Below are 15,919 nucleotides of genomic sequence, written 5' to 3' on the forward strand. Positions count from 1 at the left end.
CTAACCTTCACATCACTGGCCATAATGAATTGTTCGATATTCTCACATTTGAGAAAATTTTGGAAGGTCCTGTTAAGAAATTCTTTTCTGTCATCAGTTTGTAGCATTTTAGGAGTACGACCCTCTTGAAATATATTTCGGAAATCACTTGTCACGACACCTCCAGACTTTTCAGTGGCACGGCCCAGGCATATTTAGACAACATGTCTATACGTGATGAGATGTAACAGAAACCATCGTTGAACTCACTGTAGTCTCTCATGTTCACCAAGTCGGCCTGCCACTGCCAGTCCATTTCAGGTACCAGCGTCCTGTTTCTCTTAAAGCTCACACGTGCTGGCTTGTGTAGTGTATAAGCCAGCTGGCCGGACAACCAGTCTGATACCCGGCCGCGGCTGGCGCTCACACCCCGGGAAGTCGCGGCCCTCAACAGACTCCCCACGCTGCCGTAACTTAGTTGGCAAGACCTGGGTTCGAGCCTATACAGTGAGGCACGAAGTAGGGTGGGAGCGGCAAGTGCACAAGCCCTAGAACCTGATTCCGTTACAATAACAAAAGGACAGAATTAAATGGGGTTAATTTTGAAATCGCAAATATGAGATACCATAGCGCGTTTTTTTTCCACTTCCTGGCGGAAACGGGCTTCCGTAGTTTTGTGTATTCTTGATGCATCACAAGGAGGTACAGATGCAGCCATTCAAAGTGCGCGGTACAGACACATACCGGAAGTAATAGGCTACGGCGTCGCGCATCGTGACGCATGATGATGCGGGGTACCGCGGTATGTGATTGGTTGACCGACAGGGGCACTCGTGGTCCGTTGGTCTGTCGTAGAAAGACTTACAGTACAGTAAACGTCTTTACTGTGCCCGTTGTAGATATTGAATTTTACCACTGAATGGAAATCTTAGTAGCTGAGCATAAAAAGAATAGGAGCATACTGTAACGTGTGTGAAGGCCATAAACGATATTAATTTTGGAACATAAACATACAGTATATGGCTGGTCTTGGTACTTTAAAGTAAAAAATACACACCAGTATTCCATTTCTCCCTAAACATTTTAAGCATCGAAGTCTTTAACTAAAGAGATACCAGAGTCAACAAGCATACTTTTAGAATTTGATTAATAGGGAATATAATATGTAATCGCGTATCGAAAGAATTTAATAGCGATATGATTATATTCGTGTACTGCGACAGGGCTGTGTAGGGCTGTTTCGCCTCTCTCTTCTGCAACTTCCCTTGTAGCCTACTGGTCTACGTGCCTGACTACCAACTCACGGGTTGTGTGTTCAAATCCAGCTGGGGCTGGACATTTCTTTTAACAAACATTTCTTCAAAAAGAGAATAGTGATATTATGGACAATCAATTGACTTTTATATTTCAAAATATCACAACATGATCGATTTTAAGTCATTTTTGATTACAATGAATAGTCACCTTCTTCCCTTCTGACAACGGTCCCTGCTTCTGCTTCCTGCTTCTATTGTGTGTGTGTGTGCGCAATAGAATACATTTTTATAGAGAAATGGAGGCTGGACAGTATGCGTTACAATATAAACATTTATATTGATTTAAATCGTGTTTTGATTTAAATCGCAAACGCGTGTTTAATTATATGTGTTTTTTAATCATAATCAGGCTAATGCAACATAAATTGATACAGTATCTTTGTCTTCTAAGTATCTTAATAAACTTTCAGCATAGCTTTCTACCCGTTTAGATTTATATTTCTTGGGATTTTGGGATCAAACGTGGAAGGATTAGATTGTAAATGTTTTTATTTTTCAAATACGTTTTAGAAAAGTGTAATCTATACCTGCCCAGACTGTACGCCTTCCTATACGCCTTCCTTCCTTTCATTCCTGTAATGCTCTTCCCCGCGCACCCCAGCCGGGCGCTCTTCGGCCTCTGCCCGGGACGAATGTATATTTTGATATTTCCACCCGGCGCGGCACCGAGGGAGCGTCTGCATTTATAACTTAGTTTTTAAAATTAGTCAAGCAATATGAAGCATCTCCTTTTACTTTTAAGTCCCTTAAATACATTGAGCACAGCTTTCTCACCACTTAAGATCGCTTTTTGATACCATCCTTACACAAAGCAGAAACTTTCCGATGACATACAGTACAAGTGGAAAGATTACAGATTTTAATAGTCTTTAATTTTGTTACGTTATACATTTTAGGAACGTTTCATCTAAACAAACACCACAAAACTATTCTCGATTGTATTTCTGAATGTTATGTTACACCTACAGTAGTTCACTGCTTTAAATACATCGAATTAAGAAAGTTATGTGTAGCACTTTAGATCTTTTTTTCTGAACCAGGGAAAATCTGATCATGTTTCGCTATAACAATAATAAAAAAACTTTACATATCACCTTTAAAAGTGGCATCTCAAAGCAATAAAGTAGATGGAAAAACAGTTAAAAGGGACAAAAGTAAATACCAGACAAACGCAAACGCGTTTTTAATAAAATGCTTTTATTCATTCAGCAGAGAGTGAGAGGGACATCCAGCAGAGAGAGAGACACACACACACACCGGTTTTCATTGACAAAAAGTAATTGTTTTTTTTACATGTTTTGTTTGTGGACAGACTGTCCTTTTTTACAATCTAATAAAAATGTTTATATTGTAACGCATACTGTCCAGCCTCCATTTCTCTATAAAAATTTACTCTATTACACACACACACACAATAGAAGCAGGAAGCAGAAGCAGGGACCGTTGTCAGAAGGGAAGAAGGTGACTATTCATTGTTATCAAAAATGACTTAGAATCGATCATGTTGTGATATTTTGAAATAAAAAAGTCAATTGATTGTCCATACTATCGCTATTCTACTTTTTCGAAGAAATGTTTGTTAAAAGAAAAGTCCAGCACCAGCTGGATTTGAACACACAACCTGTGAGATGATAATCGGGCACGTAGACCAGTGGGCTACAAGGGAAGTCACATGAAGAGAGAGGCGAAACAGCCCTACACAGCCCTGTCGCAGTACACGAATATAATCATATCGTTATTCAATTTTTTAGATATGCGATTCCATATTATATTAGCAGAAAAGCTTAAAACTACCACTTTTTAACATGCTATTTCACATGCTAGTTAAATACTTCGATGCTTAAAATTGTTAGGGAGAAATGGAATACCCGTGTGTATTTTTCCTTTAAAGTACCTATTCCTGGAATCTGACTGGCTGACACCCTTCTGAAGTGATTCCATAAAATCTGGTATACGGAAAAGAAAGCGTTGATACATAAAAGTATCTTTTAATACAGTCTTTGCTGTGCTCTTGAGGATCCTTGTGATATTTCGAGCTCTAGTTGAATGATAAGTGTCGCATTTTAAATCATTTTCGTAGTTAGAAATTATGAAACGCCCTGTTAAAAGCAAGGAAGTTTTTATGCCCGTTGAAGTAAAACAAAATGCCTGACAAAGTATGGCTTGGACAGATTCCAAGTGCTTGTACAAATGTGCTAAAGAAATTATACTTTGAGTATACAGCTTGTCCAAAGTCATCCATTATTAATACTATTAGTAATATCTTTGGTAAAGGCTTTGATGCATAAATATTTCTGATAAAGGTAGGTTGTGTACTTTTGTCCAACTGAGCAATCTTGCTTTCATAAAATATACCAACATTTTAATGACTGATGATTAACATGCTGTAATACACAGTTCAAAATTAAAAGCTTAAATGCTGTAAATGAGAGGTTAAGCTCCCCCCGGCGGTTTTACAAGGTGACGCGGATAGTTTCCGGCATGGCATCAAATGACGTGATTAATCGCGTGATACTGCGTGACACCGCGACACGCCCACCGGGGTATGCCGCGGAATACCCCACCCATTTTGAATGGCTGCACCTGTACTCTTCTCTTTACCGCACGTATGGAGTTTGGGTCTGATCGAGCTCGTTACTCGTCACTCACGCAATCTACTACTTTCATCCAATACAGCCCTTTATTTGGCTTTAAACTCCACCTGTTACCCCTCACACTCAAAGTTTCAGAAAAAGGGTTTTAATTTAAGCTTTGCCCAGCAGTGTTTGAGCAGACAGAAGAAATAGAAGCACCATTCGCGCCAGTTTAGCATAGTAACCACTAACTCCAATAATCCACTAATTATAATTATAATAATTATTATTATAAAAGCAAAAGAATCCCAGCTTCTGCATAAAAAAAAAACAAAAAAAAACTATTGATATAGTGCGTCTCCAACACTGGCTGGAGACTCTGTGTGTCCGGGCTCAGCGGTTATATAGGACAGGACTCGGCGAGCTGCAGGTGAAACTCATTGCTCTGCGCTCCCCGTGGGGAATGCGCGTCTCCTCCCTCCAGACTCGTCACACCGCCTTCTACAGCGGGAAAAAAAAACAAACTCCCCTTTACTGTCTTAATACATCCCTCTTAAATCCCAGGAACACAGAAACTCCGGGGCGTTTCTGTGAGTCAGTACTGGGTTTCTCTGTTCGAGGTTACAAGCGGAAACAATAAAAGCGCTGAAAGCAGGAAGTTATTTCTGCTCGTAGGCATAAACGTGTAAAAATACATTTTGTGATTCCTAAAACCTAATAACATCCATGTAGGTCTCCCTTTTGTTCCCAATGCACATAACTGAATATAAACCAGTCAAGTTCAGGTACTTTTCTGATGTACAGTATCTGAATAGTTCTGGCGCTGCTGTTACAACAAAGATACTTACGAACTACTTTTTTCATACGAGCTCTTGCCGTTTTAAAATTGAATATTTTTTAATTTCGCTAAATCACACGAAACACCAACAACACTCATCGTAAGCATCTGACCAATCACATTCCTGAATTTTAAAAGTATTTAGTATTTATTTTTAACTTGTTTTATTTTAAAAAAATTGTATACACCTGTTTTACATATTCTTGCCATTTTTGGCATATTGTAAGTGGATTGTAACTTCAAATTGATAATTCCTGATCTTTATAACTGTGTATCATTTCTTTTTACCTTGTTTTAATATGTTTTAATTATTTTTGCATTTTATAGAACTTTTTTTAATATATTGAGCATTTTAGCATAATTTTAAAATAGGACTATCAATGCTCCTGACTTCTAAAACCTGTATTTATTCTGACATTTTTCTCTCCAACTGCAGATGAGGAGGGATGCATTTGATTTTAAATTGGTTGATTTTAGGGGAAAATGTACATTAATTTCTTTGTATGTATCATCAGTGGGAAACTTGGCATTTTGGGATGAATTGCAATCTTTACTGCAAGACTGATATAGAAATGACGGGAGATTTAAATGACACATTTGATAAATCAGACAGGCACAGTACAACATCTAAAATGTCAGAACCCTCTAAAGTGCTGAAATATTTAAGGCACATTCATAATCTACGAGATGTTTGGTGGTTACTGTGTCCTGCTACCCTTTCATATTTTTTAGTGTGCATGAATCTGTCCCACTTCTTTTACTAGTTTTTAAGGAAGATTCTGAAATATCTGATTATGAGATCAAGAGAAGAAAAATGATGACAATTAGTAGGAAGAAAGATACAGTGTATTGACAATGTAATATGCTTTAAAGGATTAAAAGGAAAATAAATACTTTATCTACTTAAACTAATTCAACTGAGCTCCTCTAAACACTATGGCCTGAAGAATTGCCAAAGCACAATGTATCACTTTGGGTGACACTAAGGGAAGAGGAACACAACACTCAACACAACACAACCACAAACCACTTATTTTCAACAGCAAAAATATGCTTGAAAATATTTGACAAAAAAAAGAAACCTTACACGCATGGAAACCAATATTTATCTGCTAGGGTAGAATGCAGCAGAGAACAGTAGGGCAGAAGGTTAGTGTAACTATAGTGCATCACAGAGGCCGGTCTCTTCCCCTCATTATGCAGGCTGACTTGTTCACAGTGAATTGCCCTCCAGCGATAGTCAGCTGCAAAAACTGACATCAGACATGATGTTAATACTCTGACAGCACTTTGGCTGATTTGGTTAATGTGTTTTCCTATGAAACAGGAGATCTTGAGTTCAAATCCCAGTCGTGCCTTTCTTCCTGTCTTGTCTTATAGAATGTATCACTATGGATGATCACGTGTGGCTTGATTTTGTTAAATGCAAGTTTTCATTTTCTTTGTAGAACAACTTGCTTTTCATGAAATTCATACAGCTTGCGAAAGATGAAACACAGATCTTGCTTATCAGTGCAAAACAAATATCACAGGCTGGCAAGAATAAAGTCTTTTTTTTTACCAAAAACTTGCAAATGGAGAAAAGGGATGCACGTGAGTCTCTGGGAGCTGTTAATTGAAAGGTTAGTGGTTCGAGCCCATTTCTCATTATTCTACTTAATTGGATTTCTTAGTAAAACCTTAACCCACTTGATATTTGCAGGAAATGCAGTTGTTTTGTGCGTCGAACTACAACAAGTAAACAATTGAGTACGTTAGTCATTATCACTGGGAATGACCAGTCATGGCCAACATTCAGGGGAATCGTATTCAGCCATGGATTTTGTCCTTCAAATGGCTGGCGGGAGAATTCATTTATACTCTCGTTGCACCCTTAGTTAAAATATTTAAAATTACAACACAGATTTGTTCGAGAACTTGAAAAGCAAAAAAGACAGTTGGACAGCATGATTATGTTAGGACTGTACATTTGTATTTTAATACTTTTGTATATTTATCTTAATTTTAATATACATGTAACCATAAATGCTGTTCTATATATATATAAAGATTGTTGTATTTTATAATATTTTAGCGGAGGGCACAAGGGGGTCTATCATACCTTGCGAAACATCCAAGACAACTATAATAGAGGCTCATATTTTAATAAAATTTGCTTTAAAAGAAAACCAAAATTTGTATGATATCATCCCTCAATATTGACGTTCAGTTGAAGGATTTGAAGAAGCAACACCGATAGGTGAGTACATTGATTTTGGACCCATGTTTGCATCTGAATAATCTTTTCTCCTGGAAAGAATTAAAAACAGGTCTGTTTTGAGTCTCATGATGATGTTCTTCTGGATCTGAAAAAAACACGCAAAGTTGTTTCCGATGTATTTTTCAATTTTATCAGATTTTTTCAGGTGAATGCAGTCGATACATAGAAGTTTTTATATTATGACAGGACCTACACTTAGGGCTCAGTACCGATAACACTGCTGATATTGATGGAGTAGAAATAAGTGATGTATTGGCAGCTTTATCTGAGGCGAGAAGTCCTAGAACACCTACAAAAATGTTAGGATTCAGAGGAAGAAATATTTTTCTACCTCACCCAATCCTATTGCATTAACGAGGCTGAAGTTGGCTGCTTATTCGCCAGCTTCTTCTTCGCGTTTTTTGTTCCACCTTAAGTGCTGCTGCTGTGATGTTATGCCGCCTTTCGCCTGTAGATGCCTCTCTTTAGTCATTTTTAAAAATACTAATCCGAGTGGATTACTGCACATATCCTCAGTAAAGGGGAATATGTAAGTAATGATTATCCAAATTGCATTTTTGTATGAAACATATTTCAGAAAATCGAAAACCAATTTTCAAAACTCACAATAACACAAACTGGCATGTTAGACAACAAGTAAATAAGACTAAGGCAAAACGTCAATTCTCAAAGTCTCAAAATCTTGCATTTTGCAAGAAATGTTATTATAGCAGTTTACAATGGGACATTTAGAACATGACATATGAGAATATATGGTTAACGGAGGATGAGCAAAGGGTGATGACACTTTCTGCTTATTGCTATGACCCTCCCACCTGATTATAAAATCGTCTCACAATTCTGCCACTGAGGTGTGAGACAGTGTAACAGACTCTCAAAATCCTGAACTTCAGGAAATGTTGCCGTACTATTTTTAAAATATGACCCTCTGAATATGGCATGAGAGAATTCATAGGGAAAAGCTAATTGCTCTTTCTGTTGTATTGTGATGGCCCCTGTTTAGAAAAAAAACATCTCAGAATTCTGACACAAAGGTGTGAGACACAATGTAACAAATTATGAAAATCATGAAGTATAAGAAAATTTACTGTACCATTTTTTTAATATGACCCTCTGAACATGGCATGTGAGGATTTATAGTCAACAAAATAGCACCCCTTCTGCTGAATTACTTATTCCCTCCTTCCTCGTTACCAGAACATCTTAGTATTCCGACACTAAGGTAAGAGAGACAAAATCACTCATCACGAACATTTGTAATTACAAAACTTCACTGTTGCATTTCTGTGTTGTGACATTCTGAACATGGCATGTTAAAGTATATAGAAAACCTAGATCAGAACAGTTTAAATGTAATTCATAGTGATTTATATTTTTTTTAATTCTTTCTAAATGAAAAAATATGTTTTTCAGTGATTATGACACTTCGGTATTACATAAAATATGCTTCAATGCCAAAATAAATAATAATGGAAAAAATACCCACAGTGGACATTCATAGTTGCGATTATAGGAATGTTATATATCAGGTGAGTAGCTGTGTCAGCATGCGTAGGCTGCAAAGGAACAAGTAAAGGATTATTCCATGCTGAAAAGAGAAGAAAGGAAACATAACGTGTTGGCCGTAGAGCCTTCTTCAGGTGTGAGAAAGACAGGGCAGTAAGCAAAGATAATTTTCTTTATCTTTGCTTACTGCAGTTTATCTTTGATGACAACATCAAAGACATTAGGACGTTTTACGGCTAACAGCTCCACATCAACTTCCTTTTATAACTAACCTCATCAGATCCCTCAACTCCCAACTCTTCTAATTTCTCACTTCAGAGAAGGATAAAAACCTCGATCATCCTCTACAGAGAAAAACCATCAACACCCATACCACCTCCACCAATCCTAACCTCGTTTTTACTATACCCTCTGACCTTTCCCTTTCACCCCTTTGCATCCTCAGCTAACATATTTTAAAATTACAATAGACTGTATAGTATTTATGTTTACAATTAAGGTAAATATGTCAAAATATCAAAATCCAACTGCACAGTGCCATCTTAACAAGTTCTCAAACAAACCTGCATTGTTTTTTTAAAATATTTCAGCAGAGGATTCAACTGGAGTATAAATGAAGATTCAACGATAATATTTTTGGGGTGAATATGGTTTTCCGGGGAATTGCAATGTTGGGCATTATTGGACATTTCCCGGTGACCCTGACACGTGTTAAACACTCGTATTTCCTGCAAATATTAAAATGGTTATGGTTTCGCTGAGAAATCCAATCGACTGACGACAACGTTTACATCGCAAAAGAACCCCGTCCCTGGGTGGACTCGAACCACCAACCTTTCGGTTAACAGCCGAACGCGCTAACCGATTGCGCCACAGAGACTGACTGGTGTGGTATTTTCTCGAATCAGAAGTTTTCGGTTAAAAAAAAATCTCTTACCGTTTATTTTGCCAGATGGTAATATTTCTTCTGCACTGATAACCAAGAATTGAATTTCATTTTTCGCAAGCTGTGTGAATTTAATCAAAACAAGTTTTCCAGAAAGGAAATGAACACGTGCATTTAACGAAATCAAGCCCTTTGTGATTGCCCGAAATGATACGTTCTGTACTACAAGATAGGAAGAAAGACACAGCTGGGATTTGAATCTCGGTTCTTTTGTTTGATAGAAAAGCGCTTTAACCAACTAGGCTACGGTGACAGGGCAGCCATCACCGTTTACAGCCACTTGGACACACCACTCTGAGACATCTGCGTTCAGTAAGCGCTGAACCTGCGCTCAGAGCAAATTGCCTCTTTTACATAGCAGCCCCGACACTGAGAAACGAAGAGAACTGGCTTTTATCTGGCATTTTCATGTCCAATGCGTTTGACATCTCCCAAGGGCGATAGAGTTCTTTTGCGACACTATTTCTTCTTCTTTTTTATTTCTGTACGCTTTGATAAAAAAAAAAAACGAGAAATCGTGCAAGGAAAAAAATTCTTTTTTTTTCATAGAGAAAACGTGCACCAGGAAATGTTGTGTTGAGAAGAAATTATTTAACATGATACGTGACCTAATTTATCGGAGCAATTGCTCAACCAGCAAGGTCTGGAGAGGTTGGAGAATCTGGTGGATGTGATAATTATACGGTGTTGTGGAAGAAAACAGTCTTTCTTTGAATTCTCAGTCAATCGGAATTTCAGTGCGAAACATAAACCCCTTGTCTGATTTAAAGAGATTATATTTTAAAACTCATAAAAAATCAGAAAACACATGTTTCTCACTTTGAAATTTTAGACGGAGATGTGCATTACTAGTAACGGCGCTGAGCACACTATGGGGGAATTCAGGTTATGTGAAATGCCAGCGGTTTAATAAACAACGCGTCTGATTTCGGATCATAAGATTGTAGCTTCGACTTCTACCTGGCTCGTGTAAATTTTATTCAAGCTCCTCAGTAATAGATGTATATTATGTAATGAACCGCACCTGAAAGCAAACGTTGGGTCTGTTTCCTTTGTTTTCCAGCATGAAATAGCACATCGTTACAAAAAGCACCCAATAGCGGGTTTTTTTTTTTCAAATTACATTTTCAGGCTTCAGACACTTTTTAATAAAACAAAAGTGTCCGGAAACTCATTAACTTTCAGGTTTGCTTGAACCTGTATTAAAAAAAAGTTATCTGAAACTTCCGTGATTCCATTATCTGATGTAGCTGTCTCTAAAGTTGGACGTGATGTTAAGCAGATGTGAACTGTGCCTTTTCTCTTAAAAAAAAGTTATTTTTTTCCTCTTCACTCCAATGCTGGAGACTGTAAGCCTGTGTGAGCTTCACACTGCGTGTTCTGTACTGCTCGATTTTGTTCAGATTATCTATGTGGTGTATATATAGATAGAACTCAACTGCATGGTGTGAATTCCGTGTTCAGGACCAGCAGAACCTGAAAAAGTAACAGCTGACCTCGACGTGATTTGAACACGCAGCCTTCTGATCTGGAATCAGACGCGCTACCGTTGCGCCACGAAGTAACGGCTGCCAGTGCCTTTGAATTCCCCAAAGGAGACAAATCAGCTTCACAAAAAAAAATCTCCTGTGAAGAGCGCAGCTCTTCCGAAGAGAGTCTCTTCTTCCCAGACCACATTTTATTCTTCCTGCGCAGCTCTTGTGCAGGTGTTGTTCTCAATTACAGATCCAGGAACACTGATTGTTTTTTCTATTTTTTTAAATTTAGTACCCCATGGTGCAACGGTAGCACGTCTGACTCTAAATCCCGAAGTTCATTTTCAAAGTATATCGGAGTCAACTGATACTGATCAGGTTCTGCTGCTACTGAACCCGCAGTCTTCACCTTAAAGTTCAATTCCCCAAGCCTTTTGACCTTATATGTCCATCCCGTCTCGTCAAAACTCGTATTTTCACAGGGTACCCTTCAGAAATCGCAGTATAGAATGAAAAAACTCCAGGAGATCTCGGCCGCTGTTGGTGATTTTCCTTTTAAAATAAATGAATCTCTGGAAATTTTACGGAGTGTATCACTTTCACTGAGACCGAGAAGTGTTAAGCTGTATATGCGTCTTTGTGGTTCGGTTGTTAACCAAGAGGGTGGTGGTTTGAGCCCTTCCAGGGATGCTATGAGCCTTTTAATGTACACACCCTCCTCACTTCATTTCACCACGGCCGGTCTTGTATCGCTAACAAATACAGAGCCCGTAGGAGGCAGTAAGCTCGCATATATAGCTCACTGTTTATATAATGAAGAAGCAGAGGTTAGTTTCTCATCTGCGCGTTACAGACCCTTACGCAACTCGTAGTGTACCAACAGCTAGGGTTTGATCCCTGCACGTGCTATTAGTTGAAAGGCCACTGTAAATAACGTATAAGAGATTTATAGATAGATACTTTATTGATCCCGTGAGGGAAATTAATAAAGCTTATCCAGCTGGCTTTTATGTTTCACACTAAATTGCGATCTTGAAACCAAAATGAAATTGACATTTGTACTGTATGTTTTTTTATAATTACAAAGCAAACAGAGTATTCCCTTAATTCAAAGATCAGATATTGGCCAAAACAAGACAATCAGACGTGGGCAGACTTTGGAACAGGAGCCTCTGCTTCGTCGTTTATTGAGCTTTTGATCAATGTCTGAGTGAAAAAGATTCGCTATTTTAACTCTTTGATTAAAGTACACAAAAAGCACCTTCCTTCGAGCCGGAATCAAACCAGCGACCTAAGGATTCCCTACTGACTCCACTACAGTCCTCCGCTCTACCAACTGAGCTATCGAAGGGATGGCAAGCAATGCTCCCTGGCACATACTGCCCAATGTAGTGAAATGTTCCGGGTGATTTAAATCCCAGTTCGACATCAAGTTTCCAACTTGTTTCCTTAGTCTTGTTTACCTTGAATTTAAGCCACGAACCAGGATTCTACTGTATAAACTTCCGGGGATATTACAAAATGTTTGATGGGGCATCAATCATTCCAGGCGGAAATTGACTCCTTTTTGTTTCTCAAGGGATCATATTAAACATTTCATTAGTATCGAGAGGAGGATCACCATGAAACACAAAACAAACAGTTTCATTCTGTCTTTTTTAGAAAGTAGCGTTTGTGCTACCTTAATTATATTTTGATGGAAATATAGAAGTTGTAAATGTTAAAATTTATATTTGAATCGAAATGTGGTTTTGAGTTAAATATTAGCGGGATCATGTAATTAGTTTGTTTGTCATTACTATATATATTGCCATGTTACTAGAATTTGTAACTGAAGTTTACTAGTTGTGTTTTTATGATGATTAGCCATTTGTTGATTGTATATAATGTATAATTTGAACTACATATTTTTCTTAAACAAATCATTGGCTTTATTTACTAGTTTATACACCTAAAAAATATGTATTTGATGTATAATAGACCTTTAACTATATATGTATATTAGTCCTCTAAATGTATCCGTATAATAGAACTCCAACCATTTATGTATAATAAACATATAATCATAGATGTCTAATTGACGTATAACGATATACGTATATTAGAATTTCATTCTAGACCAGTTACGGAGCACATTTATACGTCTAAAGTATGCGTTTAATAGTTGTATATTCTACATCTTTTGTCCACTGGGATGTGCCGATTTTAATTGAACAAAGCTAGATACACATTTTCTAATGCAGCCTTCATTACAAGACAGTTTGTTTCTCGAAAGTGTGTTATGTAAAAAAGAGAAAAACGAAAATATATAGATGACAATCTTTCAAAGCTGAAGATTTTACTTTTGAAAAATTGACATTTTATGTATGCAGATGCATTCGCTGGTTTTAGAGCTTTGCTGTGCTTCCTGAATCATTTTCAGCGTTATAAACTGGGTGTAGAGGGAGCGATCTCTTTGTATAGCAGTTGACAGGCTGGAGATGTTCAGACTACTCTCGTTATTTCTCAAATGCTTACATCATTTTTCTTTCACACTAGGACGCGAGTGTGTACATGGGCTTGGTTTTCGTTTCACTGATTCTCATTGAAGATTTGGGAATTAACGACAAAAGATTCAGTTTGGCAGAAGGTTTGGTTCACAACGATCTTGAAGACACGCCCATGTAGAGCAGCGTGTGATGATTTGTACTATAAAAGACCAAGAGCTCAAAGTGACGTCTGCGTTTAGCGTTTAGACTTTTCCATCTTGGGCACACTTTTAGAAAGCAAAGATAGAGTAGTTGTGTTGAATCACACTAAGACATCTGTTAGCAGAGTGGCGCAGCGGAACCGTGCTGGGCCTGTAACACAGAGATCGACTGATTGAAACCATCCTTAGCTATGTACATTTTATGCACGATTGATAAGCACACCATCAGTTTAATGAAGTACATTAAAACTGATTTTTCTCTCGTGTGTGTGCAAGTTTCACACTTACAGTACTCTTTAATCTTTACCAATAGCAGATGCCCAAATGTATCTTTGGTTGTTCAGAGATCCTTGATAGTTCCCTTAACCCCAACTGCTCCAGGGGCGCCGTACAATGGCAGACCCTGCGCTCTGACCCCAAACATTAACATTAACATTAACAAATCCTTCAAATGAACATCCATATCAAAGCAATTATGTTTAATTTTATTACAATTAAGGTACATATACAAAATATCAACGCACATTTGTATAATGCTCATTTAATAATGATTGTCAAGGATTGTCAAGTTCTCCAACAAATCTGTGTTCTAATTTTAAAATATTTTTGCTAAGGATACAACGGGTGTATAAATGAATTCTCCTGACAGCCAGTTGAAGATAAAATTCCACATGTGAAAATGGTTTTCTTGGACATTGACAGGTACTTAATTGTTAACTTGTAGTTCCACATGAGTAAAATACATATTTCCTGCAAATTTCAAGAGGGCTTGCGAAGAAATCCCATCAAGTTTTAGCAGAGATTATGGTTACAGCGAAACAGTCTGAAGCTCGTCCCTTAGTGGGTTTGAACCACCAGCCCTTCATTTACCAGCTCCACAGAGACACACTCCCGTTGCTTTTTGCCATTCACACATTTGTAGTTAAAGAATTATAAAATACTGACATTTTCCTGCCAGCCGGCAGTATTTCTTCTGCACTGACCATGAATAACCAATAACTTTATTTAATCTTTCGCAGTCTGTAATCCACAGAAAAGGAAGTGAATACTTGTATTAAGCTAAATTAAGATGAAGGAGATGCACTGCCATTGTTTTTCTCCACTTTTCGTTAAAAGGAGAAAAATCACTGACATTTTCTTGCGGTATTTCTTCTGTCCTGATTAGCAAGACTTATATTTTATCTTTCAGAAGTTGTATGAATTTCTTGAAGTTCAGAAACAACTTGTTCCACAAAGGAAATGAACACTTGTTTCAAAGTAAATCAAGACGTATGTCTCCCTCGCTGTGTGTGCTCTTATCTGTCCATCTCTCTACTTTTCTCTCACTCTGACAGTCTGTGCAGAGTTTCTGAAGGGGATGTAACACCACTTGGCAAAGAGAAAAATTATCAGAGGCAGAATAAAAAATCATTATTCTCTTCTTAGTCAGATTCACAGCTCAGAGACAATCGGACAGAAGCTCCATACTTCTTTTTATCCGTCAATCCAGAACCAGAGGACATTCAGACAATCAGTGCTGCTACATGAATAATATCAGACAGAACAGCCTGGATTCAGGTCACATCTCCCCATTTTCTCCTTCCTCACAGCCACTTAGAGACAGAGAAGAGCTCCTGGTTCTCCTCTCTGTGAACTGGGCTAAAGACTCACTGATCTGTCAGCTGTGGACTCTGTTCCAGGTCAGAAGCAAGAAGCTTCTATTAACTCTTTCCAGGACCTCCAGCCCTTCAGTATTACTTTCTTTACTGTATGTCAATCTCCAAACATGTTTTATAAATGTTTTCTAACACACGTGAGTGTGGAATTATCTTGTAATGTAATAAACACAAGTAGTGACACTCTGGTCAGTACACTGTATATTGATTATTAGTAGCCGATGGGCCAATGGCCGTGTCTACAGTAGTGACCAGTTGACCAGTCTGTAGCTCTCAGCAGTGGGACTAAGATCACACAGAAGAAGACCTGTCTGTGTGTGATTCCACACCAGCCCAGGGAATCACCAGCTCTCATATGTCTCTCACAGGTGTCTCACAGTCTTATAAATTTACAATTAGATGAATTATTGTAACAGTTATACATTTAATTTAAATAATCAGACTACCTATGGAACTGAGAGCAGGCTGGAAATAAAACCAGGATACACATTTTAACCTCCAGGATCAGGTTCCTGATCCTCCTGGCTTCTATACTCTGATGATTCGTTTAAAACATTTAAAAGCACTTATTACAGGGACTTGTACTCGTTCTCTACTGCTCCACACAGGTACGCCTTGTAACACATTCATCTGCGAAGTAAACTATTTTTTTTCCTGTTTAATGAATTTCATTCCTTGGTTT

General features: G+C 37.9%; 3 non-coding genes across 3 annotated transcripts; all 3 read right to left on the reverse strand.

Moving 5' to 3' along the window:
- Nucleotides 1-9,278: 9,278 nt before the first annotated feature.
- On the reverse strand, nt 9,279-9,352 carry trnan-guu (transfer RNA asparagine (anticodon GUU)). The gene has a single exon. It is a non-coding gene; the product is annotated as a tRNA-Asn (tRNA).
- Nucleotides 9,353-10,910: 1,558 nt separating this feature from the next.
- Nucleotides 10,911-10,982, reverse strand: trnaw-cca (transfer RNA tryptophan (anticodon CCA)). The gene has a single exon. It is a non-coding gene; the product is annotated as a tRNA-Trp (tRNA).
- Nucleotides 10,983-12,156: 1,174 nt separating this feature from the next.
- Nucleotides 12,157-12,244, reverse strand: trnay-gua (transfer RNA tyrosine (anticodon GUA)). Its single transcript is given in 2 exon segments — nt 12,157-12,192; nt 12,208-12,244. It is a non-coding gene; the product is annotated as a tRNA-Tyr (tRNA).
- Between the last annotated feature and the right edge of the window lie 3,675 nt (nt 12,245-15,919).

Source organism: Lepisosteus platostomus, chromosome 5 (assembly GCF_059453375.1).
Source record: "Lepisosteus platostomus isolate fLepPlt1 chromosome 5, fLepPlt1.hap1, whole genome shotgun sequence".
Classification (NCBI taxonomy): Eukaryota; Metazoa; Chordata; class Actinopteri; order Semionotiformes; family Lepisosteidae; genus Lepisosteus; species Lepisosteus platostomus.